The sequence below is a fragment of the Elephantulus edwardii genome, unplaced genomic scaffold (assembly GCF_000299155.1).
Source record: "Elephantulus edwardii isolate Elephantulus edwardi_28Jun2011 unplaced genomic scaffold, EleEdw1.0 scaffold00032, whole genome shotgun sequence".
Lineage (NCBI taxonomy): Eukaryota > Metazoa > Chordata > Mammalia > Macroscelidea > Macroscelididae > Elephantulus > Elephantulus edwardii.
The window spans coordinates 2935357-2960306 of NW_006399782.1; the positions used below are offsets into that span (position 1 = coordinate 2935357).

Consider the following 24950-nt stretch of genomic DNA (forward strand, 5'->3'; position numbering starts at 1 on the left):
AATTGTTTGCAGTAGCCAGAGATATGGAGTTTGACTGTTAAAGTGTGGTAAAGAGAGTCAGGCATTTAGGGGTTCCTCCAGAAAAAAACAGCTCATGAAGCCTTTCAATGTATTTTTGAAAAGCTAGTCTTACACTTAAATGAGGCTAAGATCAGGATGGATGGTGGAGAGATTGAGATTGCTGACAGCTTTAGTTTGCTTGGCTCCACAGTCAACATTCTTGGGACCAGCAGCCAGGAAATTAAAAGATGTATTGTGATGGGAAAGTCTGCTGTTAGGGACCTCTCCAAAGTACTAAAGAGCAATGGTGTCACTCTGGGGACTAAGGTGCCTCTGATACAGGCCATGATCTTTGCAATCACTTGTTATTCGTCAGAGAGTTGAACAATGACTAGGGAGGATAGAAGAATTGATGCCTTTGAGCTGTGGTGCTGGAGAAGAGTATTGAGGGTACCATGGACTGCCAAGAAAACAAACAGGTTCATCCATCCTGGAGAGAGTTAAACCGGGCTGCTCCTTGGAGGCAAGGATTCTGAGAACATGTTGTAAGGAGGGACTGGTCCTTGGAGAGGGACATCATGCTTGGGAGAGTGGAGGGATGGGGCAGGAGGGAAAGGTCCCCTATGAGGTGGATTGATTCAGTGACTGGGGTAATCAGGATGGGTGTATCGGAGACAGTGAGATTGGCACAGGACAGAGCAGAGTTTAGGGCTGTTATACATAGGGTCACTATGAGTTGCAAGCGACTCGAAGGCACATAACAACAACAACAAAGATAAAAAAAAACCTGTGAAAGCTGGAATCTATGTAAGACAGAAAACTGTCAGAGAAGGAAAATGCAAATACTTTCCTCTAATAGCTAAAAACTCATTGCTGTTGAGTCTGACTCACAGTGACCCCCCCGTTGAGATTCAGAGACCTTCAGTCTTTACGAGAGGAGACTGTTCATTTTTATTCCTTGAAGCACCTGATGGATTTGAACCACTGACCTTTTAGTTAGCAGCCCAACTATTAAAAGTACAGTGCCACCAGAGCTCAGTACAAAAGTGGATAAATTATACTCTTTCAAAAGATGAAAATTTTCAGGCACAGAGTTTTCAATGGATATAATAGGTGGTACAAAAGGTTTGCTCTCAACTGCCAAACTAAAGCTTGGCAATTTGAAGCTTCAAGTAGTTTTACAGAAGAAAAACTTGGTGATCTGCTTCAATAACAAAGCAATGAACAAAAACCTAGAGAGTAGGCATGTAGACCTTGGGTAAAGGGTCAGGGAATGCACGGTAATAGGAAGCACACTATGACTAAGACAAAGGAAAACACCAAGAAATGTACAAAATTTCAAGGTAATAAGAGTTAAAGACGGATGTGATTTATACATAATCCTGAAGTAAGAATAATAAACAATCTATTAGTGGGTACACAGGTAGGAATGCAAGGCAAACAGATGTGGGAAAGTGAATGAGACAACACAATATCACTGCATATGTATTTGTATATATTTTCCTCTTTTAGTATTTTTAGAGATGGTGTATGTTGTTGTTAATTGCCATTGAGTCGTAGACGACTTATAGCCACCCTATGAACGAAAGACCTGAACACTTGTTTAACTTTCATCATCTCTCCATGTTCATAGAGTTTCCAGAGGCAAGCTATTTTGGAAGTGGATGCCACTCCTGCTTCCAAGCTTGTTTTAATCAGGAAGCTCCACCAAACACTGTCCACCATGGGTAACCATTATCACATTTGACACATCAGTGTCACAGGGTTTAGCATCACAGCAACCACAAGTTACCACTGTACAGCAATGCATAAACCAGTGCTATACCACCTAGGAGAATGTTTGACAGGAAAACAATTTAAACCAGATCTGGGGGCCACGGATTAAAACACCCATCTTGGGCTTGGTAGCATAACTTTCTGTCCACTAGGCCGACAGAGCTCTCTCTATGTTGTCATTTTTTATTGTTGTTAAGTGCCTTCAAGTCATAGACGACTCATTGTGACCCTATAAACAAAAGACCTGAACACTTGTATAACTTTGGTCATTTCTCCATATTCAGAGATACATAACTATTTAAATAAAAACAACATAATTATATAAAAAATCATAATGGTGAGTTTTATGATATAATAGGTAACATACATTACCTGCTACAAAAGATCTCTTTAAAAGGTTTAAAAGTGCAGATATCATCTTGATGACTAAGATATGTCTGGCCCAGGCCATGATCACCTCATTTGCATGAAGAAGTTGGACAATGGTCAAGGAAGACCAAAGAGTTGATGTATTTGAGACATAGTGTTTGTGAAGAAAACATAATACATCACGGAGAGCCAGAAGAAAGAACGAATCTATCTCAGAGGAAGTGTGGCCAGAATGTTCCTCAGTGAGGATGGTGAGACTTCATCTTCCCTTTTATTGACATTATCAGGTGAGATCAGTGACTGGAAAAGGACATTGTGCCTGACAAAATAGGGAGTCACTGAAATACAAAGAAAGACCCTTAGTGAAATGGATTAACACAAGGCTGCAACAATTGGCTCATGTATAGCAAGGATTGTGCATCTGGCACAAGACTGGGCAATGTTTTGTTCTTGTTGTGCAGAAGTCATTGATTCAATGGCACCTAATAACATCTATATGTCCTGTAAATATATCCACACATATATACATATATTATACATGGAATACAGGGGGAAAGTTACACAAACTTCTTAGCCATAAATGGACACCATGAGCAAATGTGTTGCTGGACTTAGTACCTCAGGATTATAGTCTTGGGGACACCTGGATCAATTCACATGTCATAGTCCACAGAGATTTAGAAGAGGCTGTGGCACCAGAGATACCATTGCTGATGTCAGACAGATCCTGCCTGAAAGCAATGAATACCAGTATAATGTCTATTTGTGTTTGATTGACTATGAAAAGGCATTTGAATGTGTAGATGAGAACAAATTATGGCTAACATTGAGAAGAATAGGAATCCTAGACACTTAATTGTGTTCATATGAAATCTATACCTAGATCAAGAGGCTGTTGTAACAGGAGAGCAAGGGAACACTGTCTTGTTTAAAATTAAGAAAGGTGTCCATCAGGGTTGTATCCTTTCTCCATACCCATTTTATATCCAGAACAAATAATTTGAGAAGCTTAAATCTATGAAGAAGAATGTAGCATCAAGATCAGAGAAAGATTCATCAATAACCTACATTATGTAGATGACACAACTTGTTTGCTGAAAGACGAGGACTTGAAACCCTTGCTGCATAAGATCAAAGACTATAGCCTTCATTATGGATTGCATCTCAATATAAAGAAGACAGAAATCCTCACCTCTGGACTGCTAAGCAACATCATGATAGATGGAGAAAGGATTGAAACTGTCAATGACTTAATCTTACTTGGATCCACAATCAACACCTTTGGTTCCACAATATTTGAGGACTAAGATACACTTGATTTAAGCCTTAGTCTTTTCAATCACTTGCTATGCTTCTGAGAGCTAGTGAGTGAATAAGGATCACAGAAGAGTTGATGAAGAGTACTGAATATCCCATGGACTACCAAAAGAATAAACTGATTTGTCTTAGAGAAGGTGCAGCCTGAGTGCTCCTTGGAAGCAAAGCTTTGTCCCACATACTTTTGGCATGTTGTTAGGATAAGCTGTTTCATGGAGAGGGAGATCATGCTTGGAAATGTGGAAGGTCAATGATTGACACTGACTATAACAATGGGCTCAAGTATGTCAGAGATTTGAGGATAGCATAGGAAAGATCAGGATTCTGATCTATTGTTCATAAGATCTTTATGAGCTGTATTTGACTTGAAGACATCTAACAAATCCACAAAGACAATATTTTATCTTACAATGATGAGTAGTGACTAGAGTCTTAATAGCTTGCAAGAGGCCATCTAAGAGGCGACTATTGGTCTCTTTCCATCTTCATCAAAGAAGACTAAATAAAATAACATACTTCAGGAAATAATTAGTCCGAAGAACTAGTGGACCGCTCAAATGACAGCATTCTTTTTTTTTTTTTTAAATGACAGCATTCTTGACTCTGAGACCAGAGTCAGTAGATAGTGCCTGGCTACCACAATCAACAGTTCTGATCAGAATCATCATAGAAGGTCCTGGATAGAATGAGAGGACAATATGCAACAAAACTTAAAATCATTGAAATAGGACATGGCCTAATAGAGATTGATAGAACCCCAGAGACTAAATCCTTAGCCCACAAACCTGGACCTGAACCCACCCTTGGGGAATCACTTTTCAGCTAAAGAACAGATTTAACTGAACTCATTGCCATTAAGTTGGAAGAGGCTGTAAATTACATGGGAGGAGATTATCCATCTTCATCTGTTGGAACAGCTGCTGGGTTTGGACCAACAGCTTTTGAGTTGACAGCACAGCTCCCTACTGAAAAGGTCACAAGAGCTGATACTTATGAGAAGCAACATACTCATCATACTCATCAGCCATATATAATGACCAAAGTGTCAATTACTCAAACAGAAATGCTATCATTAATCAGAATGACTTTGACAAGCACTGTGGCAATTGGACAATTAAAACAGACATTCGGATGGCGGGGAAGAAGAACAAACTGGGGAGGAGAGTAGAGAGAATGGTGCAGCAATGAAGGCATGAAAACCCAAAATCCCTGTAAATGTTCATTAAAACTAATAAAATTTAATAATAATAAAAAAAGAAATGCTATCTTTAATATCTATGTAGCCAATAACAGAGCTCTAACTCCTACAGTTTCGAAGAGATAAATAGGCTATGCTATAATAAGAACAGGAAACTTCAACACACACCCTCAACAAAGACACAATAGTCAGAAAGAAAGTCAACAAAGACCCAGAAGAACTAAACAATACAGTTAACAGACTTTATCTTGTAGACATATATAGAACATTGCACTCAGCAAGAGTACAATATTGATTCTTCTCTAGTGCACGTGGAATATTTTCCAGAACAAATAATATGTATGTTACAAAGCAAGCCTCAATAAGTTCAAAACAATGAAATACTACAAAGCATCTTCTCAGTTCACAATACTATAAAATTAGAAATCAACAACAGAAAAATCAAGAGGAGAAGAAAACCAAGTACATGGAAGCGAAATAATACCCTGCTTGAACCTACTGAGAAATAAAAAAGGAAAACAATCAACCATTTGAAATCAGAACAGCATTTGTCCACGAAGATCAGAAGGTAGGAAGGGGCAAGAAAGAAAGATGAATGAAACCCAAGAAGGAAGCAGGGAAGAATACTGTTACATTGAAGAGATTGCAGCAAATGCCAGGCAACAAACAAACAACTGTATTAACTGTTGAATGGAAAATGAAATTGTTATGTAACCTTTCAACCAACAACACTGAAAAAATAAAAAGAGAGAAAAAGTTATTGCAGTCAGGAAAATTGTACAAAGAGGTTCTGTTCTGTATCACATAAGCTTGTGATGAGTCAAAATGAACTCAATGGCTAAGTGTTTATTTCTTTTTAAAATATATTTGAACTTTATAGCTCACCAAACCTTTCTTCCACAGCATCATTGTGTGGATTAGAGAGCTGTCATCCTTATAATTAGCTTTCAGGCTAGTGCAAACTTTTACCACCACCCAGGGTATGGAGTTTATCTTTCAATATGATTTTCCCAGCTATTACTTGACTCTGCTAACTAGATGGGTGGGATTATGTGAATGGGGCATGTTAGCTTATGAACAAGGGATTGGTTGTCTACTATTCCACAAGAGGATTGGACCTTATCAACAATCTATAAGAAGATTGGCTAGTCTTGACTATAAATTGAATAGATATGAGTCTAGAGACGAAGGTGCACCTAATCCAGACCATGGTCTTCACAATTATTTGCTATGCATCAGAGAGTTGGACAATAACTATGAATGATAGAAGAATCAATGTCTTTGAGTTGTGATGCTGGAAAAGAGTATTGAATATACCATGGACTGTTAAGAGAACAAACAAGTCATCCTAGAGAGGGTGAAACCAGGCTGCTCCTTGAAGACAAGGGTTTTGAAGCTCTGTCTGACATACTTTGGGCATGTTACCAGGAGGGACCAGTCCTTGGAGAGGGATATCATGCTTGGAAGGGTGGAAGGATAGCACAAGAGAGGAAGACTCTGGATGAGATGGATAGACTCAGTGACTGGGGTATGGAAGTAAGTCTATCTCCCTGAAATCGGCTCAAAACAGCAAGATTCAGAGCTGTTGTACATAGGATTGGTATGAGTTGCCAGTGACTCGATGAGACATAACAACAACAGCCAGAAGAATAAAAATCCTCCTCCATCAGAGAAGAGGAAAGATACCTTCCCCACTCTGGTGAAAAGGAGACAGGAAAATGTAGGATACACTTCAGGACAGCAGCAGCAGCTATGGCTGAACTGGAGAATTGATGTGAGATGGGACTGGGCAGGGTGGGAGTGGAAAGAGCCAATATTGATAAGACCAAGAACTTTTTTTGACAATTGGAGAGGGAAGCCAATGTTGACAGGACTGAGAACTTGGGAATACTTAGAGCCACGAGGCTCAAGGCTGAGATGCCTGTGTGCACATTTCTGGAGCTGTCTTGATTATATTATGTTATTAATCTAGATTATAAACTTTTGACTCCCCCAGTAGGGTCCTGTGTGGTCGGGGAGCTGTCACAGTAGATTTGGGACCAAGCAGAGCAGCGAGATTGGTGATAAGATTAGTTGAAGAAATCATGGGAACATGGGGGACATGTCTGACTTCCTAGGAATTTATTTTGTTTTATTGATGCGGTGGACTGAAAAGTTGGTAAAGATCAGATATGGTGCCCCTCAAGTGGCATTTTTTACATATTGCTCTTTTTACAAAGGGACTTCAAAGACCCCCAGAAAGCATGTTTGCAATTGCTGTTGAGTTGGAACCAACTGCTAGCTGACCCTCTGGCAGGTTTCCAGAGGCAATAACTGCACAGATTACCTATCGTTCTCCAGTGGAACACCTGAAGAATTTGAACTGTATGCCTTTGGGTTGGCAGTACAACTCTTTAACACGAAGCCACCCAAGTTTAGTGCACTTGTTTATATCAGCTCACTGGATTCAGTCAAATTGGCCTTCCTCTGCTTTACTAAGGCCCTGGTGAGGATGATAGCTCCTGAGCCCTAGAGCTATACTTGCCCACTTTTACCAGAGCTATTCGCTCATCAAGATCATGGTATTCTAAAAAAGGAATCTCTTAGCCTCCTTACTCCCATGAGCTGGTTCTCCACCCAGGACAGCCCCAGACTCTCTTTCCAATTTTCATCTCCTTTTCCATGTCCACTTCCCTACAAAGACTATCATTTGTTGTAAGCCCATTATATAAACATGTTAATAGGAATTAGGGAGCTCTTGTAAGTAAGGACTTGTGTTTCCATTCTAAAGTCAAGCAGTTCAAATCTACCAGCTGCTCTATGGAAGAAAGATGGGCATTCTCCTTTCGTGTGATTTACAACCTCTGAAAGCCCAATTAAGGATCGGTTATGAACTGATTCCAAATTCCTGGCATATAACAAGAAGAAGAAGAAATATTTCTATCTGGGCTGCCAAAAGAACAAACAAGTGTATCTTGGAGAAAGTGCAATCAGAGTACTCTTTGGAAGCAAGGCTGGAGAAGCTTCATCTCATCTACTTTGGGCATGTCATTAGGAGGGAGCAGTACTTGGAGAAAGACTTCAGGCTTGGAAAGGTGGAAGGTCAGCACTGGAAGGGAAGACCTCCAGCAAGATAGACTGACACATTGACTGTAATATTGGACTTAATGATATTGGAGATGGTTAAGCTTGCATAGGGTAGGGCAGGGTTCAAATCCATTGTTCATAGAACCACTGTGAGTCACAGTCAACTTGACGAAACAGAATTACAACAGATCGGAAAACTGAGGTTCAGCTACAAATGCATCGCCTATGGTGGCCCAAAGCCTTTGATCTCCCCCTGGAGCATGCATCCTGCCTTCTAGAAATCAACAGCCCAGACGCCCACCTGTCCCAAAAGAAAAAGAGTCCAGTGGCTTCACCTGCCCATGTAGCTCCTGGACTCACACTGACCAGACATCCAGCAGCAGAACTTTCATTTCAGTTTAAACTTCTGGCTGTTAGTACATCCATGAGAGATATAAGTTTAGTATCCTAATTCTCTTATCTCCTCATTCTGCCGAGCTCTGGTGCTCCAGGGAGCACGCACATAGGGCTTAGTCAGCTCAATGCCCCACAATGGAGGGACATACCTAGCACACTTGAGGGATCAATTTTAAGGAATGCGGCAAGTAAGAAGTTACTTTCTCCTATGAAAGGAGAGCCGGGAGTTATACGTAGGAAAAAGAAAACATGATCTAGCTCTTTCCCTCCCTTGAGAGGTAGATAGAATTGACCTGCCTACTGTGGAATGCTTGAGGGCAGGGTGGGGTTTATTTCTTTTTAAATATACACTCCTGCCTCTGTCCCCTCACCCACTTTTCATCTCTTTTCAGGCCCCCAAAATAAACCAGGAAGTTTGGTTCCTTCACTCAGCAAGTTGGCCTCTGAGAGAATGAGGTTGAAATCAAGGCTACCAAGGCTAGTTTGTGTTAGACTCTGTCCTAGATCCTCCAACTGGGCCCAGCTTTCCTGTGGTCACCAGTTTCCAACCCTCCAAGAGAGGAAGGTGGTCTCAGGGTGGCTTTGATGAAACAGGACTCAGGACCTTGAAATGTATTACCCAGCTTTCCACCCAATTCAGTTTGATCAAGGGATTAGGTAACCGATCCCCTTGGTCATCCAGCCTGCTTCATGATGTAGTGATAACAACAGTGGTTGCTGAGGGGTTTCCTAGATCAGCAGGATGACATGGGTTCAACTGCTGGTCTCCTCCATAGTCATGTGGCAAGAATTACCCCGTTTCAATGACCTTTGCTTCCTGGGCTTCAATGAGATCGTGGTGGTTCACTTTCCATGAACCATCTCCCCTTCCCATCTCCCCCTCCTCCACTCCATTGCCCAACATACTCCTTTACATCACGTTCACATGCCCAGAGGCCCTGTGGATAAATATCCCTTCCATGATCCCTCTAAGCTGTGACCCTATGAAATCATGGACATTTTCTGCATCATCTCACCACTCCTTGCACGCAGTACCTTGCTTGGCCTATCATGCAGGAATTTGAGTTGTCAGGTTGACCCTTAGTTGACTGCTAGACACTGGACACTAAGGGAGCAGGCACACTGGGACTTCCTGGCTTTGCTTCCTTCTGTCCCTTTGACCCCTTTTTCTGTTGCCTTAGCTAGTCCCTCTCTCAAGGACCCAGGGGGAAGGAAGGAGAACTCCACTGTCAGCTAGGTCTTCTTCCAGGACCATTTATATTTTCGTCTGATCTAACACTCTACTACATTGTCTTTTCCCCTTCTGGGAAACTTTCTCTAGAAAATACACATGAGCTGTGTTAAGGCACAGGTATTCAAGTGGACAGTTGATCATAGAATATGGTTAGAAGCCCACCAAAGAAAGTATCTTGGAGAGGCTCTACCCAACTCACTCGTGGAGCCCTCAATCCACCGCATTGCTTTAGTTCAGCTAAGTTCTTTTTGTTATGTGCCATCGAGTCAAAATTGACTCAGGTGGCAGCGGCATTGATGCTATGCCACATGGGCTGGGCCCTGGCACCTGGAACCAGAACGGCAGAGTGGAGTCATGGCAGCGGTGAGAAGAGAACGGAGGAGGAGGGGGTGCCAGGGCAGGGCAGCAGTTCCAGTACGATGACAGCGGGAACACCTTCTTCTACCCTCACCTCCTTCATAAGGCTTATTGTGATCCTAGCCACATATTACCTCTGGGCCCGAGACCAGAATGCGGAGCAAATTGGATTGAAGAATATCAGAAAAGTGTGTGGAAGATGTTTGTGGTATCGCTTAAGGCTATCAAAACTGTAGCCAAACATTATTTCTACAATAAAGGAAATTGTTCTGCTTGCAGGAGAGTCTTTGTTTTTATGCCTCACATACAAAGTTTCCAAAACAGATCAAGAGTATCAAGAATACAATCCTCATGAAGTATTAAATTTGGATCCTAGGACAGTAACAGAAAGTAAGAAACAGTATCATTTGTTGTCACTTAAATATCATCCAAATAAAGGAGATGAAGAAATTATGTTCATGAGGAAAACATAAGCTTATGCAGCATTAACTGGTGAGCATCCCAGCAAAAATTGGGAAGAATTTGGAAATCCAGATGGACCTCAAGTCACAAGCCTGGGAATTGCTCTGCCCGCTTGGATAGTTGACCAGAAAAATTCAATTTTTATATTACATGTTTATGGGTTGGCATTTATGGTTATCCTTCAAGTTGTTGTGGGCTCTTGGTGGTATTGTTCAGTATGTTATAGCAGAGACCAGACTGTAATATGCACAACACATACATACTTTGTTTATAAAACTCAGAATATGGATATGAAATGTCAGTAAATTTGTGTAATTATTCCTTGAAGAAAAAAACAAAACCCAAACAAAACCTCCCTGATTCTTAGCTGACCCACCAGCAGGTTTTCACAGGCAGTTAATTACACAGGAGGAAGTTGCTCATCCTTTTCCCGTGCAGCAGCTGATGGATTTAGACTGTGTGTCTGGGATTGCAGCACAGCTTCTTACCACCAGGCCACCAAAGCTCAGCTGAGTAATAACCACATTTACTACTGATTTTGCCTCTGTCATTAAACTGCCAATAGCAAGAGATCTCAGAGACACCAAGTATCCAAGAATAAGCCTCACGTCATACAACTGATGCACGTGCATTCACTTCTTGGTATGTTATTGTTATGAGATGCTGCCAAGTAACAGGGTCCCAGTGAACAACAGATGTAAACCTTTCCCCATCCTCTGCCATCTTCATGATGTCTGATATTTTCTAGTCATTAAACAGTGTATTGCCATGGGAAAGTCTGCTGCTAGGGACCTCTCTAAAGTACTGAAGAGCAATGGTGTCTCTCTGGAGACTAAGGTGCGTCTGATACAGGCCATGGTCTTTGCAATCACTTGTTATGCATTAGAGAGTTGGAAATGACCAAGGAGGATAGAAGGAGAACTGATGCCTTTGAGCTATGGTGCTGGAGAAGAGTATTGAGAGGTCCATGGACTGCTAGGAAAACAAACAGATTCATCCTGGAAAGGGTTAAACTGGGCAGCTCCTTGGAGGCAAAGATTCTGAGGCTTTGTCTAACATACTTTGGACATGTTGTGAGGAGAGACAGGTCTTTGGAGAAGGACATCATGCTAGGGAGGTTGGAGGGACAGCGGAGGAGGGGAAGGCCCTCTAGGAGGTGGATTGATTCAGTGACTGCGGTAATCGGGATGGGAGCGTCAGAGACAGTGCAATTGGCACAGGACAGGGCAGAGTTTAGGGCTGTTGTACATAGGCTCACTATGAGTCGCAAGTCACTCAACAGCACATAACAACAACAACATTGTTACAGATAAATTGACACGTTATCACTGTGTCAATCCACCTCATTGAGCATCTTCCTCTCTCTCAATGACCCTCTACCTTTCCAACATGATGCCATTGCAAGGACAGGCTCCTCTTACCAACATACTCAAATTATGTGAGTACCATCCCAGCCTCTAAAAAACATTGTGGGTGAATTTCTTCCAAGAAAGATTAGTTTATTCTTTTTTAGTCCATGGGGTACTCACTACTCTTTGCCAACACTACAATTAAAAATCATCAATTCTTCTTTGGTTAACTTTATTCACTGTCTAAATTTCAGCTGCAAACAAAGCAATTGAAAATACCATGGCTTGGATCAGGCACACCTTACTTTTCAATCTGATGTCATCGTTCTTTAATACGTTGGAGAGGTCCTTGACAGCAGATTTTTCCCCATAGCAATGTGTCTTTGATTTCTTAACTGCTAATTTAGTGAGTATAAATTGTGGCTGTAAGCCAAATAATTGGTATTGTCAATGTTTTCACCATCTATCGTGATGTTGCCAGTGGTGAGATGTAATCTACATTGAAGGCTGTAGTGTTTGATCTTCTGCAGTGAGTACTCCAAGTCTTCACTTTCTGCAGCAAGTAAGGCTGTATCATCTGTGTAATTCAGATTGTTGATGAGTCTTCTTCCAATCTTGATGCCCATCTTGTTGTGGTTGTTGTTGTTATGTGCCATCGAGTCACTTGCGATCTTACTTCATATAATCTAACCTCTCAAGATCAGTATATGGAATGAATAGGTATGGAGAAAGAATACAGCCATGACTTACACCTTCTCTGCTTTAAAATGAAGTAGTATCCCCTTGTTCTATTCTGTTTCTTGGTACATGATCAAAGACTACACAGCCTTCAATATAGATTACACCTCAACATCAAGAAAACAAAAATCCTCATCATTATCCTTCTAGAGGTTTTGTGTGAGAACAACTAAGTGTCTGAGATTCCCATTTTTATCAATATTATACACAACTGTTATGATCCACACAGTCAAATGCCTTTACATAGTCAATAAAACACAAGAAAAGATCTTTCTGCTATTCTTTGCTTTTGGAAGATATCCACTTTATATTAGCAGTGATAACCAAGGTACCACATCCTCTTCCGAATCCAGCTTGGATTTCTGGAAGTTCTCTGTCACACTGTTTCAGCCATTTTTAATGACACATTTTGAAGAACAAATTCACACCTTGAGTTGCAATGCTGAAGGATTCTATGAGCAAAATATTGATGTAGGAAGCATCAAAAGAAGATAGAAGGAATACAGAGTCACCTGTCTTCTCAATTGCTTGTTATGCATCTGACAGCTGGGCAATAACTAAGAATGAGAGAAGAACAAATGCCTTTGAATTGCGGTGCTATAGAAGAGTAATGAACATACCACAGACTACTAAGACAGTAAACAGGGTTCTCCTGGAAAGGGTGAAACCAGGTTGCCCCTTGGAGGCAAGGATTTTGAAGCTCTGTCTCACATATTTCGACGATGTTGCGAGGAGGGACCAGTCTTTGGAGAAGGACATCAAGCTTGGAATAACAGAGGGTCAGCACATGACAGGAAGACTCTGGATGAGATGGATTGACACAGTCACTATGACAATGGAGTCAGGTGTGTCAGAGATGGTGAGATTACCTCAGATAAGGCAGGATTCAGAGCTATTGTTCATAGGGTCACTATGAGTCATAGTCTACTTGACAGCACATAATAATAATAACAACACAAAAAAGAATTGATCAACACTAGACTATTTTAGGAAGTAGTATATGATCAAGAATTAATGGTACTTAAGAAGTTCAATCTGCTATGAAGGCATTAACAAAACAAAACAGGCCTTAGGAATTGGTGACATACCAATAGACATACTTCACCCTGGATGTGCTCACTAGTCTATGCCAAGAAATTTGGAAGACTGATTGGAAGAAATCCATACGTGTTCCCATTCCTAAAAAAGATGATCCACCAGAGCTGGGAGATAATATAACAATACTGCTAATATCATATGCAAGTAAAACTGTACAGAAGATTTTAAAAATCCTAGAACAATACATCTTCCTGCTGTAGAATAAGAAAAGTCACAGAAACCTGACAAACAACAGGCCTGATTCTTGCTTAAGGAGGTGGGGCTAAATATGTTGTTATTGTTAGGTACTATCAAGTTGAGTGCTCCTCATAACAACCCTATGAACAACAGATCAGTTCGATTCTGTGCTATTCTCTTTATTTCTGACATACTTGAACGTCTCACTGCAGGCACTGTGTCACTCCACCTCAATGAAGGTCTTCCTCTCTTTTGCTAACTTTCTACCTTGTAAAGCATGGTGTCCCTCTCTAAGGAATAGCCTTCCCTAGCAACATGACTAAAGTATGTGAGATGAAGCTTTGCCATCCTAGCCTCTAAGGAGCATTCTGGCTACTCTTTCTCCAAGACTTATCTGTCTGTTCTCTTGGCAGTCCAGTGCTCTTCTCCAACAGCACAACTCAGAGGCATCAATTCTTCTTCTGTCATCTTTATTCATTGTCCAGCTCACAGATGCAAAACATGTGATCAGAAAGACCATGGCTTCTTTGAGGGTAAGTGTAAAGTACAAAGTCGAACTTCACAATTAACGATGTCTCTTCCAATTCTAAACAGATTAAGAGTCTCTCCCCATCCACTTTTTTATCTTTCACGCTTCATAGAGGGAAGCCCAATGGTATTTTCTTTTCTCCTGTGTCATTACATCTTTAATTATATAAACTGCTTTCAAAAATCACGTTCAGAGTGGAGAGTATTGTCCATGATAATTTCTAGGGGAGCTTGAAGTAGCTGTTGATCATCCCTTTGCTGGTTTGGTTTCCCCATGTCCCTTTGCTCCAAGAAGTCAAAGAGCAATGACTCCAAAGGCAGACCAGAGTTAAGCTGCATAGAAGGCAGATAGCTGGCAGATTTCACCCAGAGGGGAATCAAGGATCATCCCCAGCCTGGAACTGGGCTCCCACGGCCTCTCTGCATGGGCACCTTCATCTCCTGGGTCCACAGTGAAGGAAAGCATCCAGACTCCAAGGTCTCGTTGTCAGGTCTGGCAGAAAGAGCTGAAGCCAAGGGGCTCCTTTTGCCCTGATCCTCCCTACTTGAGGTACCTGTTCCCTTCAATCTCATTGCCATTTCATGACTCATCCATGCATGCCCTACACCTGAACAGACCCCAGGACTTCATCTGGATGAGGAATTCAGAATTGCAAGTGGCCTGAGCCACTTTGGAGCTGGTCTTTCTCTTCAGGGCCTGGCAGATAAAGGTCCCGGCTTCAAGGAGCTTCTGGAGGTTCATGCCTGTGTGAATGCCCAGGCCTGAGAACAGCATGTAGACGAGGTCCTCGGTTGCCAGGTTTCCAGATATTCCCAGTGCATGTGGGGCAGCCTCCAAGGTCTGCCACAAAAGAGTCCATGACACTTATTCCCATCTTTAAGGCCATCAATGTGTTGACCAGGGCCTGCCCATAGGTATCGTGGCAGTGGACAGCCAGGGCAGCTGGAGGCACCTCATGCATGACAGCAGACAGCATGTCCTTCATCACCCCTGGGGTGCCCACACCGATGGTGTCCCCCAGGGAGATCTCATAGCAGCCCATGGAGTACATCTTCTTGGTGCCCTCAGCTACTTTAGCTGAGGAGATCTCCCCTTTGTAGGGGCATCCAAGCACACAGGAGACATCCCCTCACACAGAAATATTGTCTGTTCCAGTGGCCTTTATAATTCCATCAGAGGTGCAAACTCTCTTCAATGGAGCAGTTGATGTTCTTAGCGAAGAGTTTTGAGGCAGCTCCAAAGATAGACACTTTCTTGGCTCTGGCTGTAACCGCTGCCTCAAAGCCTTTGAGATTTAAGGTCAGAACTGGGTATTAGATCCCAGGAAACTTCCTTCAAGACTTCAGGTTGTCAGTCATCTTGGGGAACCTACTTGGGAGACACAAAGCTGGTAGCTTTTCTAATGGGAAGTCCTGCTTCAGAAAGCATATCTATATCAGCTTGATTTTCACTGGAGTAGGAACAATTCTTTTTTCATTCTGTAATCCACCCCAGGGACCAACTTCTACAATTTTCACCTCCTTTGAAAAAGTGCCCACAGTGGACATGCTGACAGCCTGGTGGGATGCCAAGGCCACCATTCGCAGCAGAATAATCCTCTTCTCTGTTGCCACTTTTGCCCTGTCACACCTGCTCAGCCTCGCAGCCCAGGCCCACACGACCTTCCCAATGGTCATTTACAGATAGGATGTTGGGGGGTTTGTTGTTTTGCTTTTTTTTTCTTTTTACTTAATACTATTGCTAGGTCTATTCGAATACGTTGCATTGTCTTCTTGAGATGCCCTTTGAAATCTTCTGTTCAACTGTTTGCTTTGACATGTTTTCCCTTTGTTTTGGCTTCATGTTTGGTAAAATAGAAGGTCAGTGAAAAAGAGGATGACCCTCAACAACAGATCCATACATAACGACCATTGTGAAGATGGTGTGGGTCAGGGTGATGTTTCAGTCTGTTGTATTCAGAGTCACTTAGGAGTCAGAATGAACTTAATGGGACCTAACGGCGATACACACACATACACATACAGTTTGACGACTAAGACCCATCTAATTCAAGGCATGGTCTTCTCAATCACCTGCTGTGCATCTGGGAGCTGGACAGTGAATAAGGATGACAAAAGAACTGATACCTTTGCTCTGGTGCTGAGAAGAGCGCTGAATATCCTGTGGACCATCAAAAGAACAAACAGATATGTCTCGGAAAAAGTGAAGTCAGGGTGCTTCTTGGAGGCAAAGATGGCAAAACTTCATCTTTCATACTTTATTTTTGGGTTGTTGTTTTTTTTTCTTTTGTGATTATCATGAAGTTTTTAATTCGTATTTCTTTTTTACAAATTCTCTACAGCAACAACTATAATCTTTGTAACTATGAAAAACAATGAAGAGCTCATCACGTAGATGTCTTTCATATCTGGAACATGTAGCTCGTTGGGACGATTCCTTGGAAAGGGATATCATGCTTGGAGAGTCAGTGAAGGAGAGGAAGACTTGCAGTGAAACGGATTGACATGGTGACTTAAATAACGGGCTTTAGTGTGACAGAGAAGATGAGGAGGCACAGAACAGGGCAGGGTTCAGACCGGCTGTTCATAGGGTCACTTTGAATCATACTCGATGACACCTACAACAACTGTACATATATGCATTCATACATCCATAGTAACCACACACATTTGTTTGGGTTGGGTTGTTGTTACAAAAATAATAACATTGACACAATGACTGCTGCATTGGCTTGAGTGTGTCAGAAATTGTGAGGATAGTACAGGCTAGGATAGGTTTCAGATGTGTTGTTCATAGGGTTGCTATGAGCTGTAGTCAACTTTATGACACTGAACAACAACAGCATTTGCTTTTCCTTTTTCCATATGCACTTTCTAATGACTTTATTTACTTGGCCATCAGGACAGCTATACACACTTCATCCACATTTAGAATTATCTTTTCACCAAAAATAACCAAAAATAACAAATATCTACTTCACTTTCTCTCCTTCATTCATCCTTGGTAACCACCAATGAACATTGGTTTCTGTGTCCAAGTCTAACTATGTACTAGGGAGGTCTTGTGGCTTGTCCACTGCAAGTTTTGCCGCTTACCCCAAAGTGCTCTGAGAAATGAAGATGAACAATTGCCTACTGTAAAATTTACAGTCTTCAAAAACCCACTGGGAGGTGAGCTGTAAGTTGATACTAACTTAAGGACAATGAGAGTAAAGAGATCTATGTGCTAGAGTGAATTATTCAGGGCCATGGTCTTCGCAATTACTTGCTATGCATCAGAAAGTTGGACAATGACTACGGATGATAGAAGGAGAATTGATGCCTTTGAGCTGTGGTGCTAAAGAAGAGTATTGAATATACCATGGACTGCTAGGAGAACAAACAGGTTTGACCTGGAGTAGGTGAAGCCAGGCTGCTCCTTGGAGGTAAGGATTCTGAAGCTTTGTCTGACACACTTTGGACATGATGCAAGAGGACCAGTCGTTGGAGAGGGATGTCATGCTTGGGATGGTGGAGGGACAGCACAAGAAAGGAAGATCTGTTATACATAGGGTCTCTTGAGTTGCAAGTGACTCAACAACACATAACAACAACAACAACAACAGCAACATTATGACTAGAGCTATAATTAACTAGATATTCTGGCTTTATCTTTTGTAGTGTGGGACTCAAATTTACCCAAGCAGTCTATGTGGCCTCATCTCTTCTTGATGAATTTTTCAGTTTAACACAGTGGGAAGATGACAGACTTTTTGGGGTTTATGCAGGGCTAGATTTGATTCTCACCTCTATGGGCTAGATTTTTTTCCCCTCTTTCTTTCTTTTTTATTTTTTGGTCTTTTTAGAAAAATTGTGATTTTAATGAAAGTTTACAGAAAATTTGAATTTTTTCATTCATTCATTGTTGTACATTTTCCTCCTTACCCCCCTCAGTTTGCTTTTAAAAAAATATTAATTCACTGTTGCATAATTTCCTCCCTCCCTACCCACTCCTTCCCCAGTCACTTTGCTATGTACCTCTTATTCTGTACTGTTGTCATACAAATAATGTCTAATAATATATTCCTTTTAAACAGCTCTTTCCTTCACCTGTTACAAAGCAGTGCTCATTATTTACCCACGCCTTTCTTCGTCCCTCCCCCCAGCTCCCATGTCAGTCCCATTTTACAATAGTGGCGTGATGCAATGTTTGTCCTTTTGTGACAGAGATATTTCACTCAGCTAACTAATGTCCTTCAGGGTCATCCCTGTTGTGTAATATTTTATGAGTTGCTTGGGGTTTTTTTTAGTGCAGCATAATATTCCATTGTGTGATATGTTGTTGTTGTTGTTATGTGCCATCGAGTCGCTTGCGACTCATAGCGATCCTATGTACAACAGCCCTGAACTCTGCTCTGTCCTGGGCCAATCGCACTGTCTCTGATACACCCATCTCGATTACCCCAGTCACTGAATCAATCCACCTCATAGAGGGCCTTCCCCTCCTGTGCTGTCCCTCTACCCTCCCAAGCATGATGTCCCTCTCCAAGGACCGGTCCCTCCTTACAACATGTTCAAAGTATGTTAGACGGAGCCTCAGAATCCTTGCCTCTCAAGGGCCACCCGGTTTGACCCTTTCCAGGATGAATCTGTTTGTTTTCGTAGCAGTCCATGGTACCCTCAGTGCTCTTCTCCAGCACCATAGCTCAAAGGCATCAATTCTCCTTGTATCCTCCTTAGTCATTGTCCAACTCTCTGATGCATAACAAGTGACTGCAAAGACCATGGCCTGTATCAGATGCACCTTAGTCTCCAGAGAGACACCATTGCTCTTCAGTACTTTGGAGATGTCCCTAACAGCGGACTTTCCCACTGCAATAAGTCTTTTAATTTCCTGGCTACTGGTGCCAAGAGTGTTGACTGTGGAGCCAACCAAACTAAACCTGTGAACAATCTCAATCTCTTCACTATCCATCCTGATGCTGCCAATTGGCCCAGTGGTGAGAATCTTTGTCTTCTTGACATTGAGCCTCAATCCATATTGGAGGCTGTAGTCCTTGACCCTCTGCAGCAAGCGCTTCAGGTCCTCCTCAGTTTTAGCGAGTGGGAATACCAGAACACTTGATCTTGCTAATGAGAAACCTATACTTGAACCAAGAGGCAGTCATCAGAACAGAGCAAGGAAACACTGCATGGTTCAAAATTGGGAAGGGTGTATGCCAGGGATGTGTCCTGTCTCCATACCTTTTCAACCTGTATGCAGAACAGATTATCCGGGAGGCTGGGCTCTATGAGGAGGAATGTGGGGTCAAGATTGGTGGAAGATCTATCAACAATCTGCGATATGCAGATGACACAACCCTGCTTGTGTGAATATACCATAGTTTTTCTATCCATTCATTTGTTGATGGGCACTTGGGTTCCTTCCATCTCTTTACTGTTGTGAATAACGCAAATGGTATTTCTATTTCCAACTTTTTTTTTAAAAAAATTTATTTTATTATTTTTCTGTGAGTGTACCATCAAATCAGATCTGACTGGTACAGGAGGAGATTGTCCCTCCTTCCCTGGCAGAGCATCTGGTGGATTTGAACTGTGTGCCTCTGGGATTGTAGTTGCAGCTCCTTGCCACTAGGCCACCAGAGCTCCCCTTATTTCCAACTTTTTGAAAAAGCACCATACTACCTTCCATAGTGGTTGCACCATTTTACACTCCCACCAGCAGTGAATAAGGGTTCCAATTTCCCTGCAACCTCTCTAGCATTGGTTGTTTGCTGCTCTGTTGAACTTTGCTGTTGTTGCTGGGGTGAGATGATATCTCATAATTGTTTTGATTTGCAACTCTCTGAGAGCTAGAGATTTTGAACATTTTTTCATGTTTGCCATCTGAATATCTTCTTTGGTGAAGTGTCTATTCATATCCTGTGCTATGGGCTAGTTTTTATACTTGTAATGATAATAATGATAATCTTCCTGGAAGAAAAACCAAGATTGAGGTAGGACTGAAAACATCTATGGCAGAATAACACCAGCCAGTCGTAGAGTTCTCTCCTTCCACATAGGAGACCCTGGTTCAATCCTTGGCCGTTGCACCTTGTGCAGCATCACTACTTGTTTGACAGTGGTAAACATTCAGCAGACTTCAGGCTAAGGTGAACAAGGAAAGGGCAGTTGATCTACTCTTGAAAATCAGCCGATAAAAACTCTTAGCTTACAATCGTCTAATCTGATCGTGGGGATGGAGTAGGATGAAGTTGCATTTAATTTCATTGTGCCGAGAATCACCATGAATTGGGGGCTGAGTGTATGTCAGCTAAGAACAACCTCTGTGAAAGGCAAGAGAGGAAATAGGGTTGAGGTAGGACTAAAAACATTTATGGCAGAATAACACCATCCAGTCGTAGAGTTCTCTCCTTCCACATAGGAGACCCTGGTTCAATCCTTGGCTGTTGCACCTCATGCAGCATCACTACTTGTCTGTATTGTGGCATTCAGAGATCATGATATAGACCTTCCAAGTCATAAAGTCTTGTTCTGCTCTACTGCGTTCTCTAGGACACAGGTACCAAATAAGCCCCATGTTGTGGAATGGCTAGGAGCATCACTGCTTTGCTCAGTCATTGACCAAAGGGTCACCTGAAAGAGCGTGTTTAGATTAGATGCACCCTCAAGGAACTAACAGTAGTCTTTTCACTGCCTACTACTGTCCTTGGAGATGGACATCAAGTCATTTCTTGAAGGCACAACTCTGTGTCTAGAACAGAGAAGTCACAGGCATAAAAGGCCTGACAAATGGACCACACTCAGCCAGTGTGAACTCTCTCCTACCCCTTTGGAGCCAGGATGGCGTGGGTTTAAATGCCAGCTTATTGACTTGCTATGTGACTTGGGGCAAGTGTGATCAGGCGGCTCAGCCTTCTTTGGTTTCACTTGGATAGTCAGCCTGGCGCGTGACTCAGAGGTGACAGCAGCACACATTCATGTCTCTAAACTTCTATTTCCTCTTATGAAATGGAGAGGGTGGTGAGCGCCTCACTGAATTAAATGAGATGTGACATACACTGGACCAGGAACTCCAGTCTCTAGTCTTTTGTTAATGCCTCAATAAATCAACTCAAATTCTGATTGCCTGATGACCTTCTTAGCTCAGATGTTGTTAAGTCTGACCAGAAGTAATTTCTTTGCAGCATGAGGTACTACTGGGGCATGAATTACAAGGAGGTTAGGGATTTAGGAAGCCCCAAACACTAGGGTATTTGCTTTTCTCTCTCTCTCTCCCCCCCTCTCTCTTTTTCTTTCTCTCTTTTTTTCTCTCTTTCTCTCTCTCTCTCTCTCTCTTTCTTTCCTGGCACATCAATAAATAAAGACTTAAAAAAACACAACTCTACACTGTCTATCGTTAAGGTAGACTCTTCTTTGAGAAGGTAGCTCTTCCTCAGTCCTATTTTTAGTGTCTTGCCATCTAAAGGGCTCATTTCTGACATTATAGTAGACATTGTTCCCCTCCTATTCACAAGATTTTCACTGATCAGTTATTTCAGAAGCAGATGGATAGTTCCTATCCTAGAACCTCTGCTGGAATTTGCCCACCATGGTGACCTTGATGTTATTTGGAAAACCAGTGCATCGCTGCCAGCATCACAGCAGCATGTAGCTGCCAGGGTGTGGAAAGGTGACAGATGAGTGGTGGAAATGAAATGGAGCATGTAAAGACCAATGTCTTAAGCATGAATGAGCTGGCATTAACTAGGATTGGCCAGTTTTTGATAGGAATATTATATAATCTACTTTGAGTATGTTGTTAGGAGGGGTCAGTGTTTTGAACAGGATATCATGTTTGGAAAGGTAGAGGGGTCAGTGAAGGAGGAGAAGATTCTCAACTAGAAACATTGACACAGTGACTGTAACAATGGGCTCAAGTGTTTCAGAGATGATGAGGATGGCACAGGATAGGGCAGAGTTCAGAGCCATTGTTCATAGGGTCACTATGAGTTGTAGTCAACTCGATGACACTTAACAACATGCCTGGAATAGTGAGTTAAAGAGGAATGGTGCCACCATCATTATCTAAATGAACATTTAGAGATCCATCTTGAAGTTATTAATTCTGTCAGTCATAGAATAATATCCATATAATATAAAAAGATCTGTTCATATAACTGCCATTCATATCTGTACATTATGACAAAGATGAAGAAATTAGCTATTTTCGCCAACTTCTGCAGTCTAAAATGAATCAAACATGCAATCAAGATACATTAACAACAATTAGTGATTAGAATGCAAAAATTGGTAACTAGTAAAGATTAATGGTTGAAAAACATGGCGTTGGTGATAGACATGAGGTCAGAGGTCATGTGATAGTATTTTGCACGATGAAAAACATATTGATTGTGAATAGCTTCTGATACAAGGCATAAACAGTGACAATTACATGCATAGGCAGCCCTGGAGATAGTCTGTATGGAGTTGCCTTCCTAACCCAAAGACTGTACACCTCTGGTAGTTCAAATCCACCAGTGACTCTGAGGGAAAAAGATAAAGCAACTCCTCCCAAGTGATATATAACCAGATGATGAGGAAATTAAATGTTATCCAAACAAAACCATAAATTACCCGTGTTGTTGTTGTGTACCATCAAGTCAAAACTGACCCATAGCTGACCATCCAGTGGTGGGTTTTCAGAGGCAATTAATCTCACAAGAGGAGACTGCCCATCCTTCTCCCGAGGAACACCTGGTGGATTAGAACCGCATGCCTGTGGGGTGGCAATGCAGTTTCTTACCACTAGGCCGTCAGTGCACCCTAAATTACCCATATGCAAGTTCAAATTGAACTGGAAGAACGTTAAAATAAGCCCACAAGAACCAAAGCAAAACTGGAATATATCTTACCTGAATAGAAACCCTCTCTAGATTTGATGCACTGAACACCAATTATCAAAAACAACATGAGTTGTAGAAGGACATCATACATAAAGAAAGTCAAAGTTCATTAAAAAGACCCAAAAGAAAGAAAAGACCACAGTGGATGCCAGAAGAGGCTCTGAAACTTATCCAAGAATGTAGAAAAGCTAAAGTAAGTAGAAGATATGATGTAGTAAGAGAACTGAACAGAAGATTCCAAAAGGACAACTAGCAAAGACAATGTAAAATATAATAATAAAATATGCAAGGACCTGGAATTAGAAAAGCAAAAGGGAAGAACAGGCTCAGGATTTCTCACCTTTCAAGAATGGAAGGAACAATCCAAGCCATGAGCTGCAGTATGGAAGGGTTCTATTGGCAAAATACTGAATACAGGAAGCACCAAAATAAGTTGAATAGTAAACAAAATCAATAGTGCTTAAGGAAGAAGTACAAGCTACGCTGAAAGCACTGGTGAAAAACAAGGCTACAGAAATTGATGGACTACCAATTCCAATGTTATAGATACAAATGGACATGCTTATTCATTTATGCCAAGACATTTGGAAGACAGCTACCTGGCCAACCAAATGGGAGTGGTCTGTATTTGTGTCTGTACAAAAGAAAGATTATCCAACAGAATGCAGGAATTGTCTAACAACATCATTACTACCATAAGCAAATAAAGTCTTGTTGAAGACAACGAAAACTAGTTGGAGCAGTATGTAAAGAGGACATTTCCAGAAAAATGAAGATGAATTCAGTGGAAGGAGGGATATTATTACTGATGCCAGATGAATCTTGGCTGAGAGCAAGAAAGACATTATCCTATGTTTTTCCTAATTTACTATATAATATTTTATATAGCTATATTTGCTTTGCATATTGACTGTGTAAAGGTGTTTGACTTTATGTGTGAATTTTAGCAAATTGGATAACATTGTGAAGAATGAAATTCCAGAACACTTACATATGCTCATGTGGAATTTGTGCATAGCCCAAGAAACAGCTGTTGGAACCGAGGAAAAAAATTGCATGATTTAAAAGCAGGAAAGGAGTGTGTTAAGCTTGACTGTCACCAAACTTCAATCTTTATGCTGATTTTGTGCTTTCTTTATGTTAATTACAGCTCAACATGGAGGGAGCTCTGATGGACTAGTGGCAAGAAGCTGCACTGCAATACCAAAAGCACACAGTTCGAGGGCACTAGCTGCTCCATGGGAGAAGGATGGGCAATCTCCTCCTGTGTGATTAACTGCCTCTGAAAACCCCCAAAGGGTCTGCATACCTCAATATAGGGAAAACAAAAATCCTCAAACTGGACCAAAACCCAATATTGTGACAAATGGAGAAGATGGAGAAAAAAACTGCCAAGAATTGTATCCATGTGGAAGCAGCAGTCAAGAAATCAAAAAAACAAATGTTGTGGGAGAAATTTATGACCATCGACCTCATTCAAGTGCTAACAAGGACGAAAGAGTGCCATTTTGAGGACTAAGGTGTGCCTGATCTAACATTTCTAATTGCTTCATATGTATATGAAACTTAGACAAATAATATAAAAGACCAAAGGAGAATTGATGTTTTTGAATTGCAGGTCTGGACAAGAATATTGACTATACAATCAACTGCCAAAAGAATGAACCGCTCTATCTTGAGAGAAGTGTAGACAAAAAGGTTTTTAGTATTAAGTATAGCAAACTTTGTCTCATATACTTTGGAAATGTTATCAGGAGAGACTAGTTCCTGTAGAAAGGAATGTTTGGTGTCACTCATTGCTGTTGAGTTGGAACTGACTCATAGCTGACTCTCTAGAGAGTTTTCTGAGGCTGTAAATTGCATGGAAGGAAATGACCTATCTATCTTTCTCCTACAGAGTCGCTGATAGATTTGAACTGCCAGAGAGATGCCATCTAGAGGTTAGTAGCACCACTTCTTACTCATGTTTTGTTGATGTTCATTGTCGTTGAATCAGAACAGATTTATAGCTAACCCTCCAG

General features: G+C 41.5%; 1 pseudogene; it reads right to left on the reverse strand.

The window, feature by feature from the left end:
- Positions 1-14449: 14449 nt before the first annotated feature.
- LOC102864141 lies at positions 14450-15742 on the reverse strand (annotated as a pseudogene).
- Positions 15743-24950: the final 9208 nt, after the last annotated feature.